Genomic DNA, 13234 nt, shown 5'->3' with positions numbered 1-13234 from the left:
GTGTGTGTGTGGGGGGGGGGGTGCCAAAGGAAATTTTTGCCATTGGCTCCTTTGGTCTAGAACCAGCCCTGATCACAAAATATTTTTGTCTGAGCAGACTGGACACTGATCAGCGTTGGCTCATTCTCAGCCCCCCGCCCAGCCTCTGCTGCCAACAGACTGCTATTAGCTAGTTAACCTTCTGCCTTCCCTATCTATGACACAGACTGCTGCTAATGCTACCAGAATGTTCCCAGTGGCTTCACACCAACAGTGAATCCCAGCCGATGATGTAGGGCAGCGTGTGGGGGAGGGGGTCAGTTGCTGTGGCTCCAACATGGTAACCGCCAATAGACTGCAATGCTTTATCGAAAGGGGGGGCGCCAGTCCCTTACTTTGCCAGGGGCGCTTGGACCCCTAGCTACACCTCTGTTGACCCTAACCGATACCCCTAAACTAACCATAATTCCTGCAGTAAAAATCCATGTTTCTATGTATATAGGGGGTCATTCCGAGTTGATCGCTTGCTGCCGTTGTTCGCTGCGTAGCAATCAGTTGAAAAAAAATGGCTAATCTGTGCATGCGCATGCTCCGTAATGTGCATGCGCATCGTACGGGTACAAAGTCCATTGTGGTTTTGCACTAGTTCTAGCGATTATTCCAATCACAGAACAGGCCACAAGGAGATTGACAGAAAGAGGGCGTTTCTGGGTGTCAACTGACCGTTTTCAGGGAGTGCTTGGAAAAATGCAGGCGTGGCAGAAGAAATGCAGACGTGGCTGGGCATTCGCTGGATGGGTGTGTGACATCAAAAGCCGTCCCTCGGTTGTTAGAATCAACGCACACGAAGTGTAACTACAGTGCTGGTCTTATTTTGAAACGATTTTGCAGGCGCTCTGCTACTCAAGTATTCGCACTTCTCCAAAGTGAATATACACTCTCCAGTGGGCAGCGACAATGCGTTTGCATGGCTGCTAAAAACTGCTAGCGAGCAATCAACTCAGAATGACCCCCATAGTGTATTGCAAGAAAATATCTGTAAATCCAATGGTACCGTAAGTGCGGTATATACTCGCACTTCTTTGCGGGGTGAGAACATCTCCCCTAAGTGAAGTCAGCCCTATGAATAGAGTTTGTGTGATCCCTGTGCAGCAGTCACAGAAAGGGTTCATCTCTGCAGTTTGTCACTCAAATTACATTGCTGCATTTTTTCTAGAAGTGGATCTGAGAGCTGTTACCCGCAGACCAGCTACAATAATTATCCTGGGTACTCACTAGACCAGTGGTTCTCAAACTGCACCCTGGGGTGCCTCAGGACACTTGCAGGGGTGCCTTGGATTGGTGGTCCAGGACCAATTCAAAATATTTATAGTTAGTGTTATAGGCAAAACCAGTGCTGTTGGCTGGCAATCATAACATATGTGCACAAGCAGAAGCAAATCCTGTCCCCTACCAAAGGGCCAGTGCTAGGGTGTTTGGCGCCTCCCTGCAAACTATTAATTTGGGCCCTCTCTCCAATACTTAATAAAGGGACAGTGCGCTCCTTAAAAAAAGAAGGTGTGGTATCACAAGGAAGGGGCATGGCCACACAATAGCACCCCAAATCAAAATACGCCACACAGTAGCACTATCTTATTGTCATTACACCGCATGTAATAATAATAATAATAATACCCACAGTCGCAGTGCCCTTTATACACATAACCACCATATCAGTGCAGCTTACACACATAATGCCAACAGTAGCAGTGCCCCTTCTACACATGCCCACGGTGGCAATCCTTTACATGGCAAATATCAACCTGGTTTTGCCATGTAAAGGATTGCCACTTTAAAAACAAACAATCAAAAAAAAAAAAAACAACAGGAAAAAACACAAAATCTCTCACTTTCTGATTCTCACACCCTATTACATTCCTCCCTATATATTTAAATGTTTCTATTACTGTATGTTCCCTCTTCCCTTCTCCAAACTATACACATCAACATTTTTTAGTATTTCCAGGTAAGTTTTGTGATGTAGGCCATGCACAATTTTAGTTGCCCTAATTACAGCCCTAATTACAGCCCTAATTACAGCCTTCTGGAGATATGGCTTCTGGAACTGAACACAGGATTCTAAATGTGGCTGTACCAAGGACCTATACAGTGGCATTACAGGTTGAGTATCCCTTATCCAAAATGCTTGGGACCAGAGGAATTTTGGATATCAGATTTTTCTGTATTTTGGAATAATTGCATACCATAACGAGATATTATGGTGATGGGACCTAAATCTAAGCACAGAAGGCATTTATGTTTCATATACACCTTATACACACAGCCTGAAGGTCATTTTAGCCAATATTTTTTATAACTTTGTGCATTAAACAAAGTGTGTGTACATTCACAGAATTCATTTATGTTTCATATACACCTTATACACACAGTCTGAAGTTCATTTAATACAATATTTTTAATAACTTTGAGTATTAAACAAAGTTTGTGTACACTGAGCCATCAAAACACAAAGGTTTCACTATCTCAGTCTCACTCAAAAAAGTCCGTATTTCGGAATATTCCGTATTTCTGAATATTTGGATATGGGATACTCAACCTGTATTACTTTTTTCTGCTACTGGTTCTTTAACCTATGCAAACAAGCATCTGACTTGCCTTTCCTATTGCTTTGTTACATTGCTCACCTGAAATAGTAATACTTAGATAGCTTTCCTCTTGCCATTATAATGCCCTTAATATTATAGTTAGCCTTTGCATTTTTGAGACGTGTATGATTTTGCATTTTTTGGCATTAAATGTTGCCATGTTCTTGACCATTCCTCTAGTCCAGGGGCGGAACTGCCAGAGACAACGGAGTCAGTTGCCGCCGGGCTCCAGCCCTAAAGGGGCTTCCTCCATTGCCCCCCGGCTGTTACGTGCCCTTCCTACTAAATAGACAAAGGCGCTACCAGCAGGGTCTCGCAGTTTGTACATTCCATGCCGTAACACCCTTCTTTCCACCTTCACAATGAAGCTATTGGTACTTTGCAAAAAAAAAATTATTAGCATTGCAACTCAGCAGATCAATGCAGTGTGCAGCCACACACTCCATATATCTGCTCAGCCACAAAGCTGATTATTTCTTCACAAAGTACAAGGTGAGCTCCAAATAGAATTCTCTAGCTTAGATTATACCTTTCTATGCAAGGGTAAATAGCTCAATTGTTTGACTGCAATGCCACAGGAAATGGTTTGGATCCAAGACAGTGTGACTGAATAATAAAGAAACCTTAAGATGAGTTCATGAATGTTGTATAAGTATTAGTGAGAGAATGGGTCAGGAGCATGCTAGGCTGCAAAAAATAAGGTAGGCTGCAAGTGAAAGTAATGATCTCCTATATATTTTCCCAGATCTGTCACTCTGTGTGGCTAACTCTGGGGGAAGTCACAGCAATGGGCGGAGACGGCATCTGCAGGACGATACACCAGTGCCAGCAGCAGACCGTAACAAAGTGACAGATCAGGGAGAATATATAGGAGGTAGGGAGGTGGCCATGGTACATGGCTGGCCAAGGGACACTAGCTCATGTACCCCTTTACCACTGAGGCTGGCCACCAAGGATGGACCTGTCACCAGTGCACATGCAATAACCTCTTCTGCTGCCCTCTTTGCAACTCAGATTGCCCAGTGCTCCCCTTCGCTAACAGTCCACAAAGTTTCTCCATCTCACGATCTGCCTCCTCACCCCCACTTTCATCTCTACAGCACACGCGCATATCATACAAGATCCCATCATGCGTACGTAGGTCTGAAATGCAAGAGGGAGGTTGGGGGGAGATTGGCATGCGCCAGAAACACCACACAGCTCACTGTGACCACAGTGGAGAGGCGCTGCAACAGAACAATACACCAACCTCGGAGCAAGGAACTGCGTCGGTCAGGAGGAGAACTATTTCAATAGCATAAAAAGGTTAATGCGTCCCACCCTATGGACACCAGACTCATCAAGTCACTGTTGCCAGAGTCTCATACAATGACTCTGAACCTCTAAGCACACTATTTGACTGTCCACACCCTGCTGTGCCTAATACCCATCTCCTCCACCACCCTCAACACTGACCCACACATCATTCACCCACAAAGATACAATAAAGGTAGTTTGGATAAATTAGCTAAATGAAATGGATTTAACCAATTTATCTAAATGACCATTTTTGGATGTTTTCCAGTGTTTGTGAGCAAATGGTCAATTGTCATTTGCTGCCACATATTAGCATAATTTTGTTTCAACTAGAAAAAAAAAATTGGACAGATAATCTAAGTGTGGATCCAGTTTAAAGGTCCGTATTCACGGCCCGATTTTGGGGAGAGATGTGTGCTGAGCGAACTGCTCAGCACACATCTCTGCCCCCGCTCAGCACAGCGTGATGTGTGCTGAGCGTACGGGGGGTGGGGGGGGGGGGGCGCTCATTTCACCCCCTGTGTAGGGCATTCTGTGTGTATCCAGTTTTCCAGGTGTGAGCATGATACAACTACTGACTTGCGAGTAACTATACAGCAGCTCCATACCTTGTGACTTGAAGAAACACCAGTTAACCCCGGGAATGCTGCAGTCAAAGCAACAATTCCTCTTCTTACATTCCGCTGCACTTATTGTGGGGTAGCCGCAATCCCTTCTGCTGTACGGTTCCACATTACATTGTTTCTTGTCACTTCCTGTTGATGCAGTAAGGAAACATCCAGGAATTACAGCAGCTTAGTTTTTTTTTTTTTAACTGGGGCAATTTAGCTAGATCACAGGGCAATTTAGCTCCTTTGGTCCTTTTTTAGGACAAGTTAATCAGACAGTTGAGCAAACTGAAAAACAGCTAACAGGAAATTTCCACTTAAATGGTATTTTCTAATCTTATCTGACCATGACTAAAAATAAAGGATACACAAGATAAACTCTTAGAGCCATGGACCTTATCCATGTTTAAGCTCCATCAAATCTGTAATCAATAGCACTACATGCTCCCACTTTACCACTGTACTATATACTCTACCTGTGTTTTTAAGGTAAAAACACCATTTAACCCCAGTGACACTTGAATTAAAGCAGCAGCCTCTGGAATAGCATTCCTTAGCATTAATCCCAGGAAATCTGCAATCTTCACGCTCTTTGATAGCCATGCTACATTGCTGTTTACTTGGATGGAGCAGAGAGCACAACATCAGGACATAGGAAATATTACAATGCATGATAAGAAAGGTGTGAGCTCTACAGCAAGGCCTCTAACCCTTTGCCAGTGCCAAATACATAGGGCTTAACTCAGATCTGATCACAGCAGCAAATTTATTAGCTAAAACCATGTACACTGCAGGGGGGGGGGTGTATAATATGTGCAGAGAGAGTTAGATTTTGGTGCGGTGTGTTCAAACTGAAATCTAAATTGCAGTGTAAAAACAAAACAGCCAGTATTTACCCTGCACACAAACAATATAACCCACCTAAATCTCTCTGCAAATGTTATATCTGCCCCCCCCCCCCAACCCTGCAGTGCACATGGTTTTGCCCACTAGCTAACAAATTTGCTGCATCTGGGAATTACAGCAGCTTAATATTTCTTTTTACAGAAGGTTCAGCAAATTAAATTATTTAGTGAAATACTGTAATCATAACAGTTACAGGGATATTGTAGGTAGATTTATTGTCAGTGGATAAATGTAAAAATTAAACCCTTAGGCATAGTTCCAAAATGCTGTCATTGCAATCCAGATTTTAAGGATATCATGCTTGAGCACAGGTGACTTAATTAGAACTTCGGTCAATGTGAATTAACCATTGGACTCAACCATGGTTATCCTTAAAACCCAGGGGTCTATTTAAGATCGATCTTAATCGATGTTGGGCTTCCAGGTTGAAAAAAAAACACACATTTACTAACATTTTAAAATTTATATAAAAAATCATCTGTTCGTAAATGCAGTGCACATGGTTTTGCCCAACTGCTAACAAAAATCCTGCTGCGATCAACTCAGAATTACCCCCCATGGCCCTCATTCCGAGTTGTTCGCTCGCAAGCTGCTTTTAGCAGCATTGCACACGCTAAGCTGCCGCCTACTGGGAGTGAATCTTAGCATCTTAAAATTGCGAACGAAAGATTTGCAATATTGCGATAAGACATCTCTGTGCAGTTTCTGAGTAGCTCGAGACTTACTCTGCCAGTGCGATCAGTTCAGTGCTTGTCGTTCCTGGTTTGACGTCACAAACACACCCAGCGTTCGCCCAGACACTCCTCCGTTTCTCCAGCCACTCCCGCGTTTTTCCCAGAAACGGTAGCATTTTTTCCCACACGCCCCTAAAACGGCCTGTTTCCGCCCAGAAACACCCACTTCCTGTCAATCACATTACGATCACCAGAACGATGAAAAAACCGTGAGTAATATTCCTAACTGCACAGCAAATTTACTTGGCGCAGTCGCAGTGTGAACATTGCGCATGCGCATTAAGCGGAAAATCGCTGCGATGCGAAGAAAATTACCGAGCGAACAACTCGGAATGACCACCTATGTGCACTGCAGGGAAGGCAGATTTAACATGTGCAGAGAGAGTTAGATTTGGGTGTGGTGTGTTCAATCTGCAATCTAATTTGCAGTGTAAAAATAAAGCAGTTAGTATTTACCCTGCACAGAAACAAAATAACTCACCCAAATCTAACTCTTTCTGCACATGTTATATCTGCCTCCCCTGCAGTACACATGGTTTTGCCCAACTGCTAACAAAATTCCTGCTGCGATCAACTTGGAATTACCCCCATCGATTGATGTTTTCACACTGCTCGTGTATATAAGACATAGGGCCTAATTCAGTTTGGATCGTAATACGCGTTCCAACCGCAAAAACTATGAAGAGGATGGGGGCATATACGCAGGGTCCATCCTGTGCGTGTGCCTACATTTTCTCCGGGTGCCCCGCAGAAAATGCGAATGCCTCTGCCTGTCAATCAGTAGAGGGCGTACCTTTGCAGGTATATCGCGATCATGAGCCATGTCTCCCATTTTTGTAATTATAGGTGCTCTGTGAGCTGCTGGCCATGCCCCAGCCCCTCTGTCTCCCGTGAATAGAGATTGAGGCTTATTCAGACCAGATCGCTTCAATTTATTTTCACCCAGCGGGCAATCTGGTTTGCACAGCACATGCGTATGCGCCACAATGCGTAAGTGCGACGGTCCGGAGATCACAAGAAGATTGACAAGAAGAGGGTGTTTGTGTGGGTGGCAACTGAATGTTTCTAGGGAGTGTCCGGAAAAACACTGGAGGGACCCGGCGTTTTGTGGGAGGATTTGTGACGTCACCTCAATGGCTGAGTAAGTGCTGAGCTGTGCAGCTCTTGTGCACATGTGATCACACACCTGCACAGCAAATTTTCCCTTCCGCTGTAGGCGACAACTACCTGATTACAGGGATGCAAAAAACACACCCTAGCGATCAGGTCTGAATTACCCACAATGTGCATATTTGCAGAGCAACAAGCTACAGGGAGCCTTCCACCCCCCCCCCTTTCCCATGGGAAGGGGGGGGGGGTTGTTTGGGTTAGCTGGACATTCCCCAAAAAAGTGACTGTCCTGCAAAAATTGGGATAGTTGGGAGGTATGTTCAAATACATTTATTGTTTTGCATGCAGGGTAAATACTGGCTTCTTTGACATTTAGCCACAAATGCTGCACAGCTGAATTACAGTATTACACTGCAATTAACAGTTATGCTAGGACATTCCCCCTCCCAAATCTACCTCTCTCTGCATGTTACATCTGTCCCACAGTGGCGTGCGGTGAGGTCAGTGGCTAGTGAGGCACTACAGCCATAATGTCCGCCGAATCCTGCCGATGACCCTTAGCCAATGCCCGCTACTGCCTCTGAGCCGATACCCGCTGCCACCGCCAATAGCTTACAAACTCGCCCACAATCAACTGACCCAGCCCTCCACCACTAATTTCTATCTCAGTCCGATGCCGCCAATGCCCGCTGCCTGCCTGCTCATTGTTCTCGTTATATATTATAAATTTTTAAAGAAAAAAAAAATGAGTGTTTGGGACTGGGAAGGGTGAGGGAGGAGGACATGAATGCAATTTTGTTGTCCAGGGCTTCCATTAACTTAAAGGAGAAGGGTCTGAATGGGTTAAAAAAAATGCGTGAGGCCCCCCCTCCTTAGTATAACCAGCCTCGGGCTCTTTGAGCCGGTCCTGGTTATTTAAATACTGGGGGAAAAATTGGACAGGGGTTCCCCGTATTTAGACAACCAGCACCGGGCTCTTAGACCGGTCCAGGTTCCAAAAATACGTGGGACAATAGATGTAGGGGTCCCCCATATTTTTAAAACCAGCACCGGGCTCCACTAGCCAGAGAGATAATGCCACAGCCGGGGGACACTTTTATGTAGGTCCCTGCGGCCCTGGCATTACCCCTCCAACTAGTCACCCCTGGCCGGGGTTCCCTGGAGGAGTGGGGACCCCTTAAATCAAGAGGTTCCTCCCCTCGAGGCACCCAAGGGCCAGGGGTGAAGCCCGAGGCTGTCCCCAGCACCCCTGGGTGGTGGGTGCCGGGCTGATAGCCATGTGTGTAAAAAAAGAATATTGTTTTTTCGTTGTGGAACTACAAGGCCCAGCAAGCCTCCCCCGCTTGCTGGTACTTGGAGAACCTCAAGTACCAGCAGGCGGGGAAATAACGGGCTTGCTGGTACCTGTAGTTCTACAACAACAAAAAATACCCAAATAAAAACACAAACACACACAGCGTGACAGTAAAATTATTGAGACAGGCTGTAGCATGTGGGTGCATGTAACCCTATAAAAGTGATGGATTGGGTGACTATTACAATACCCACTGTTGCTGTCTGAAAAATGATGGATTTATAGATTGCTCTGCCGAGACATGTTTTTTTCTAAAATGCACCACAGGTATGGATGGATAGTATACTTGACGACACAGAGGTAGGTAGAGCAGTGGCCTACTGTACCGTACTGCTATGTATTATATTATTTATTATTATTATTATCCTTTATTTATATGGCGCCACAAGGGTTCCGCAGTGCCCAATTACAGAGTACATAAACAAATAATCAAACAGGAAAACAGCAACTTACAGTTGACGACAATATAGGACAAGTACAGGGTAAATAAACATAGCTACATCAGCAGATGACACTGGAATAAGTATCAGGTGGCAGAAGACTGCTGGATTTGGTGCAGCTGAAGATTATTAAAGTAAGAAAAGAGTAAGCACATGAGGGAAGAGGGCCCTGCTCGTGAGAGCTTACATTCTAAAAGGGAGGGGTAGACAGACAGGGTGAGACAGATGGGGTACATAGAGAGCATGGAACAGAGGTTTAGGATGAGATTTGGCTGGGTTTGGTGAAGAAGTGGGTCTTGAGAGCCCGTTTGAAGTTTTGTAGAGAGGTGGAGAGTCTGAGGGGGAGAGGTAGGGAATTCCAGAAAAGTGGTGCAGCACGTGAAAAATCTTGGAGGTAGGAGTGGGAGGAAGTAATCCGTAGGCAGGAGAGTCGGTGTGCATTAGCAGAGCGAAGAGGACGGGTGGGAGTGTAAAGCGAGATAAGATCAGAGATGTAGATGGGAGAGGAGTGGGTGAGGGCTTTGTAAGCAAGTGTGAGAAGCTTGAAATGGATTCTGAAAGGGAAGGGGAGCCAGTGAAGGACTAGTAAGAGAGGAGAGGTGGACGTAGTGCGTTTGGTGAGGAAAATGAGCCGGGCAGCAGCATTGAGGATAGATTGGAGTGGAGAGAGGTATTTGTCAGGAATGCCAGTCAGGAAGAGATTACAGCAGTCCAGTCTGGAGATGACCAGTGAGTGGATAAGAGTCTTAGTAGCATCCTGGGTCAGAAAGGGTCTGATCCTGGAAATATTTTTTAGATGAAAACGGCAGGTTTGTGAGAGGTGCTGAATGTGTGGTTTGAAGGAGAGGGAGGAGTCAAGGATTACTCCAAGACAGCGCGCTTGGGGGGTAGAGGAGATAGTAGTGCCATCAATAGATAATGAGATTGTAGGAGGTGAGATTATGCGGGAGGGAGGGAAGATGATCAGCTCGGTCTTAGACATGTTAAGTTTAAGAAAGCGCTGGGACATCCAGGAAGAGATAGCAGAGAGACAGTTGGAGATACGAGTGAGGAGAGTAGGGGAGAGGTCTGGAGAGGAAAGATAGATTTGAGTGTCATCAGCATAGAGATGATATTGGAAACCAAAAGAACTAATGAGCTTACCTAGTGAGGACGTATAGAGAGAGAAGAGAAGAGGACCAAGGACAGAACCTTGGGGTACCCCTACAGTTAGTGGAAGTGAGGGGGAGGTGGAGTCATGAGAGGAGACAGAGAATGAACGGTCAGAAAGGTAGGACGACAACCAAGAGAGGGCAGTGTTACGCAAACCAATGGAGTGAAGGATTTGCAGTAGGAGAGGATGGTCCACAGTGTCAAAAGCAGCAGAGAGATCAAGTAGAATAAGTAGAGAGTAGTGTCCCTTAGATTTAGCAGCATGGAGGTCATTGCATACTTTTGTAAGGGCAGTTTCAGTGGAGTGGAGAGGACGGAAGCCAGACTGGAATGGGTCAAGCAGTGAGTGTGAGGAAAGAAAGGAAGTAAGGCGGTTGTAGACAATACGCTCAAGGAGTTTGGAGGCAAAAGGGAGGAGAGAGATGGGTCGGTAGTTGGAGATAGTGTTTGGATCAAGGGTAGGTTTTTTAAGAATAGGAGAGATGAGAGCGTGCTTGAAGGCAGAGGGGACAGTGCCTGATGAGAGGGAGAGATTGAGAAGGTGGGAAAGATGGGAACAAGCAGAAGAAGAGAGGTGGCAAAGGAGGCGGGAGGGGATAGGGTCAAGTGGGGAGGTGGTGAGGGGACAGGAACGAATGAGGGCCATGACTTCCTCTCCAGATGCATGGGAGAAAGATGACAGAGTTGGTGCGAGGGATGGGGAGGGTTGGTAAGGGATGGGAGAAGGCTGGTTACTGATAGTCTGGTGTGATGTGATGTCCTGACGTATGGAGTCAATTTTGGATGTGAAGTAAGTGGCAAAGTCAAGAGCAGAGAGTGAGGAAGGGAGACGAGGTGGAGGTGGGCAGAGGAGTGAGTTGAGAGTGGCAAAGAGGCGCCGGGGGTTGGAAGACTGGGAGGAGATGAGGTTCTTGAAGTATGACTGTTTAGCAAGAGAAAGGGCAGCACTGAAGGATGAGAGCATAAGTTTGAAATGGAGGAAGTCTGCCTTAGAGCGTGATTTCCTCCAGTGTCGCTCAGCAGTACATGAGCATTTTTGCAGATATCTGGTGCATTTGGTGTGCCAGGGTTGAGGTGTTAATTTGCAAGGGTGAATAGTGGTTGGTGGAGCAACAGAGTCAAGAGCAGAAGTAAGGGAAGCATTGTATGTGGAAGTGGCTTGTTCAGGGCATGAGAGAGAGAGAATAGGAGAGAGAAGTGAGTCAAACAGGGAGGAAAGGAATGTGGTGTCAATAGCTTCAATGTTACGCTTAGTGATGGTAGCCTTAGGAGGTAGAGATGGGGAAGTCGAGAGAGATAGGTTGAAGGAGAGCAGGTGGTGGTCAGAGAGGGGAAATGGGGAGTTGGAAAAATCAGAAATATCACAGCGGTGAGTGAAGACCAGATCCAGTGAGCTCCCATTCACATGGGAGGGTGAGGAGGTCCACTGGGAGAGACCAAGTGAAGAGGTGAGGTTAAGGAGTTTAGAGGCAGGGGATTGTGTGGGGATGTCAATAGGGATGTTGAAATCGCCTAGGATAATGGTGGGAATGTCAGAAGAGAGGAAGTGAGGAAGCCAGGAAGCAAAGTTGTCGATGAATTTGGAAGCAGTGCCAGGGGGCCGGTAAATGACAGCTACTCTAAGATGGACTGGTTGGAAGAGGCATATGGTGTGGACCTCAAATGTAGAGAATATAAGGGATGGTTCTGGTGGTATGAGTTGGTAGGAGTAACTAGAAGGTAAAAGGACCCCAACACCACCCCCATGGCGACCCCCAGGTCGGGGTGTGTGTGTGAATGTAAGGCCCCCAGCAGAGAGAGCAGCAGCAGAAGTAGTGTCAGAGGGCATAATCCAAGTTTCAGTAATGGCTAGTAGGTGTAGGGAGTTGGAAATGAAAAGGTCATGAGTGGGGACCAGTTTGTTACAAACAGATCTGGCATTCCAGAGGGCACAGGATAGGGGGTATGAGTTTGTGGGAGAGATGTGAATTAGATTTTCAGGGTTGCTGTAGCGATGAGGTGGGATTAACTTTGAGGGCAGGGATGATGAGAGAGTAGTGATGGTACGGGTGCCTGAGCTAGGAGGGGAAACTGCAGGAGGTGGGCAGGGAGGGAGGTCAGTGTGATGTGGATGGGGGTGTGGGGAGGTGACAGGGAAGGGAGAGAGGGAGCAGGGCTGAGTTGTGGGGTAGCAGGACCATGGGGCAGAGGTGAATGAAAGTGGGGTAACAGGAAAGGTGGGGGAAGGAAACAGAGGGATGGAGGGGAGACAGAGGAGGGGAGAGAGGAGGAGGTGGAGGAGACTAGTGGGGAAGGATAAAGATACATTATTAGGTAGACACTGAGTGATGTGGGGAGTATAAGAAAACCTTGACATAGTGTTAAGTAGGTAAATAGGTTGAAGTAGTGGAAGTAGGAGAGGAGACTGTAAGGCAATCCGAGCAGAAGAATTGCAGAAATGCAGGTGAGAAAAGCAGTGTAGGCTCAAGGGGTGTAGATTTAGTATGAAATGAGTCAAAAGCGTAGATAAAGTGGGTGCAGAAATGTATTTGGAGTGTAAGAAATGAAAGGATTGTGAGAGGTTTAAGAAGCAATGGTAATTATGTTAGATGTTTTAAGTGTTTGCAGGTAAAATTGCATTGGTGCAGCTGTGCTTAAAAAACAAAATTACAATAATACAGATACAGGCATTTGTAGGTGAAATGGATGGTTTATGAAATGTCCAAGTAAGGTAGTTCTGTGCTATGTAATCAGATGCAACAATCAGGAGGTGAGTGATCTGAGGAGTAAGTGACTCACATTTGTTATTAGTTCTTCAGTTTTCTTTGTTTTGTTAGATTGGTGTGCTTCTGTTTTCCTTCTTTTTCACTTCGATTGAACGCTGATTGAACACTGCTGTTATGTGTCAATTTTATCACGCTTTGATAAAAATGCACGCTTAGATCAATAAATGCACAGCCTACACCATTGGACTTAAGTAGAAGACTATTACAAGTGAAACCAATAATTGAAATCTGTAACCACACCCCAC

Source organism: Pseudophryne corroboree, unplaced genomic scaffold (genome assembly GCF_028390025.1).
Source record: "Pseudophryne corroboree isolate aPseCor3 unplaced genomic scaffold, aPseCor3.hap2 scaffold_1444, whole genome shotgun sequence".
Taxonomy (NCBI): domain Eukaryota; kingdom Metazoa; phylum Chordata; class Amphibia; order Anura; family Myobatrachidae; genus Pseudophryne; species Pseudophryne corroboree.
The sequence above is the reverse complement of the archived record's forward strand: the minus strand, read 5'-3'. Positions refer to the sequence as shown.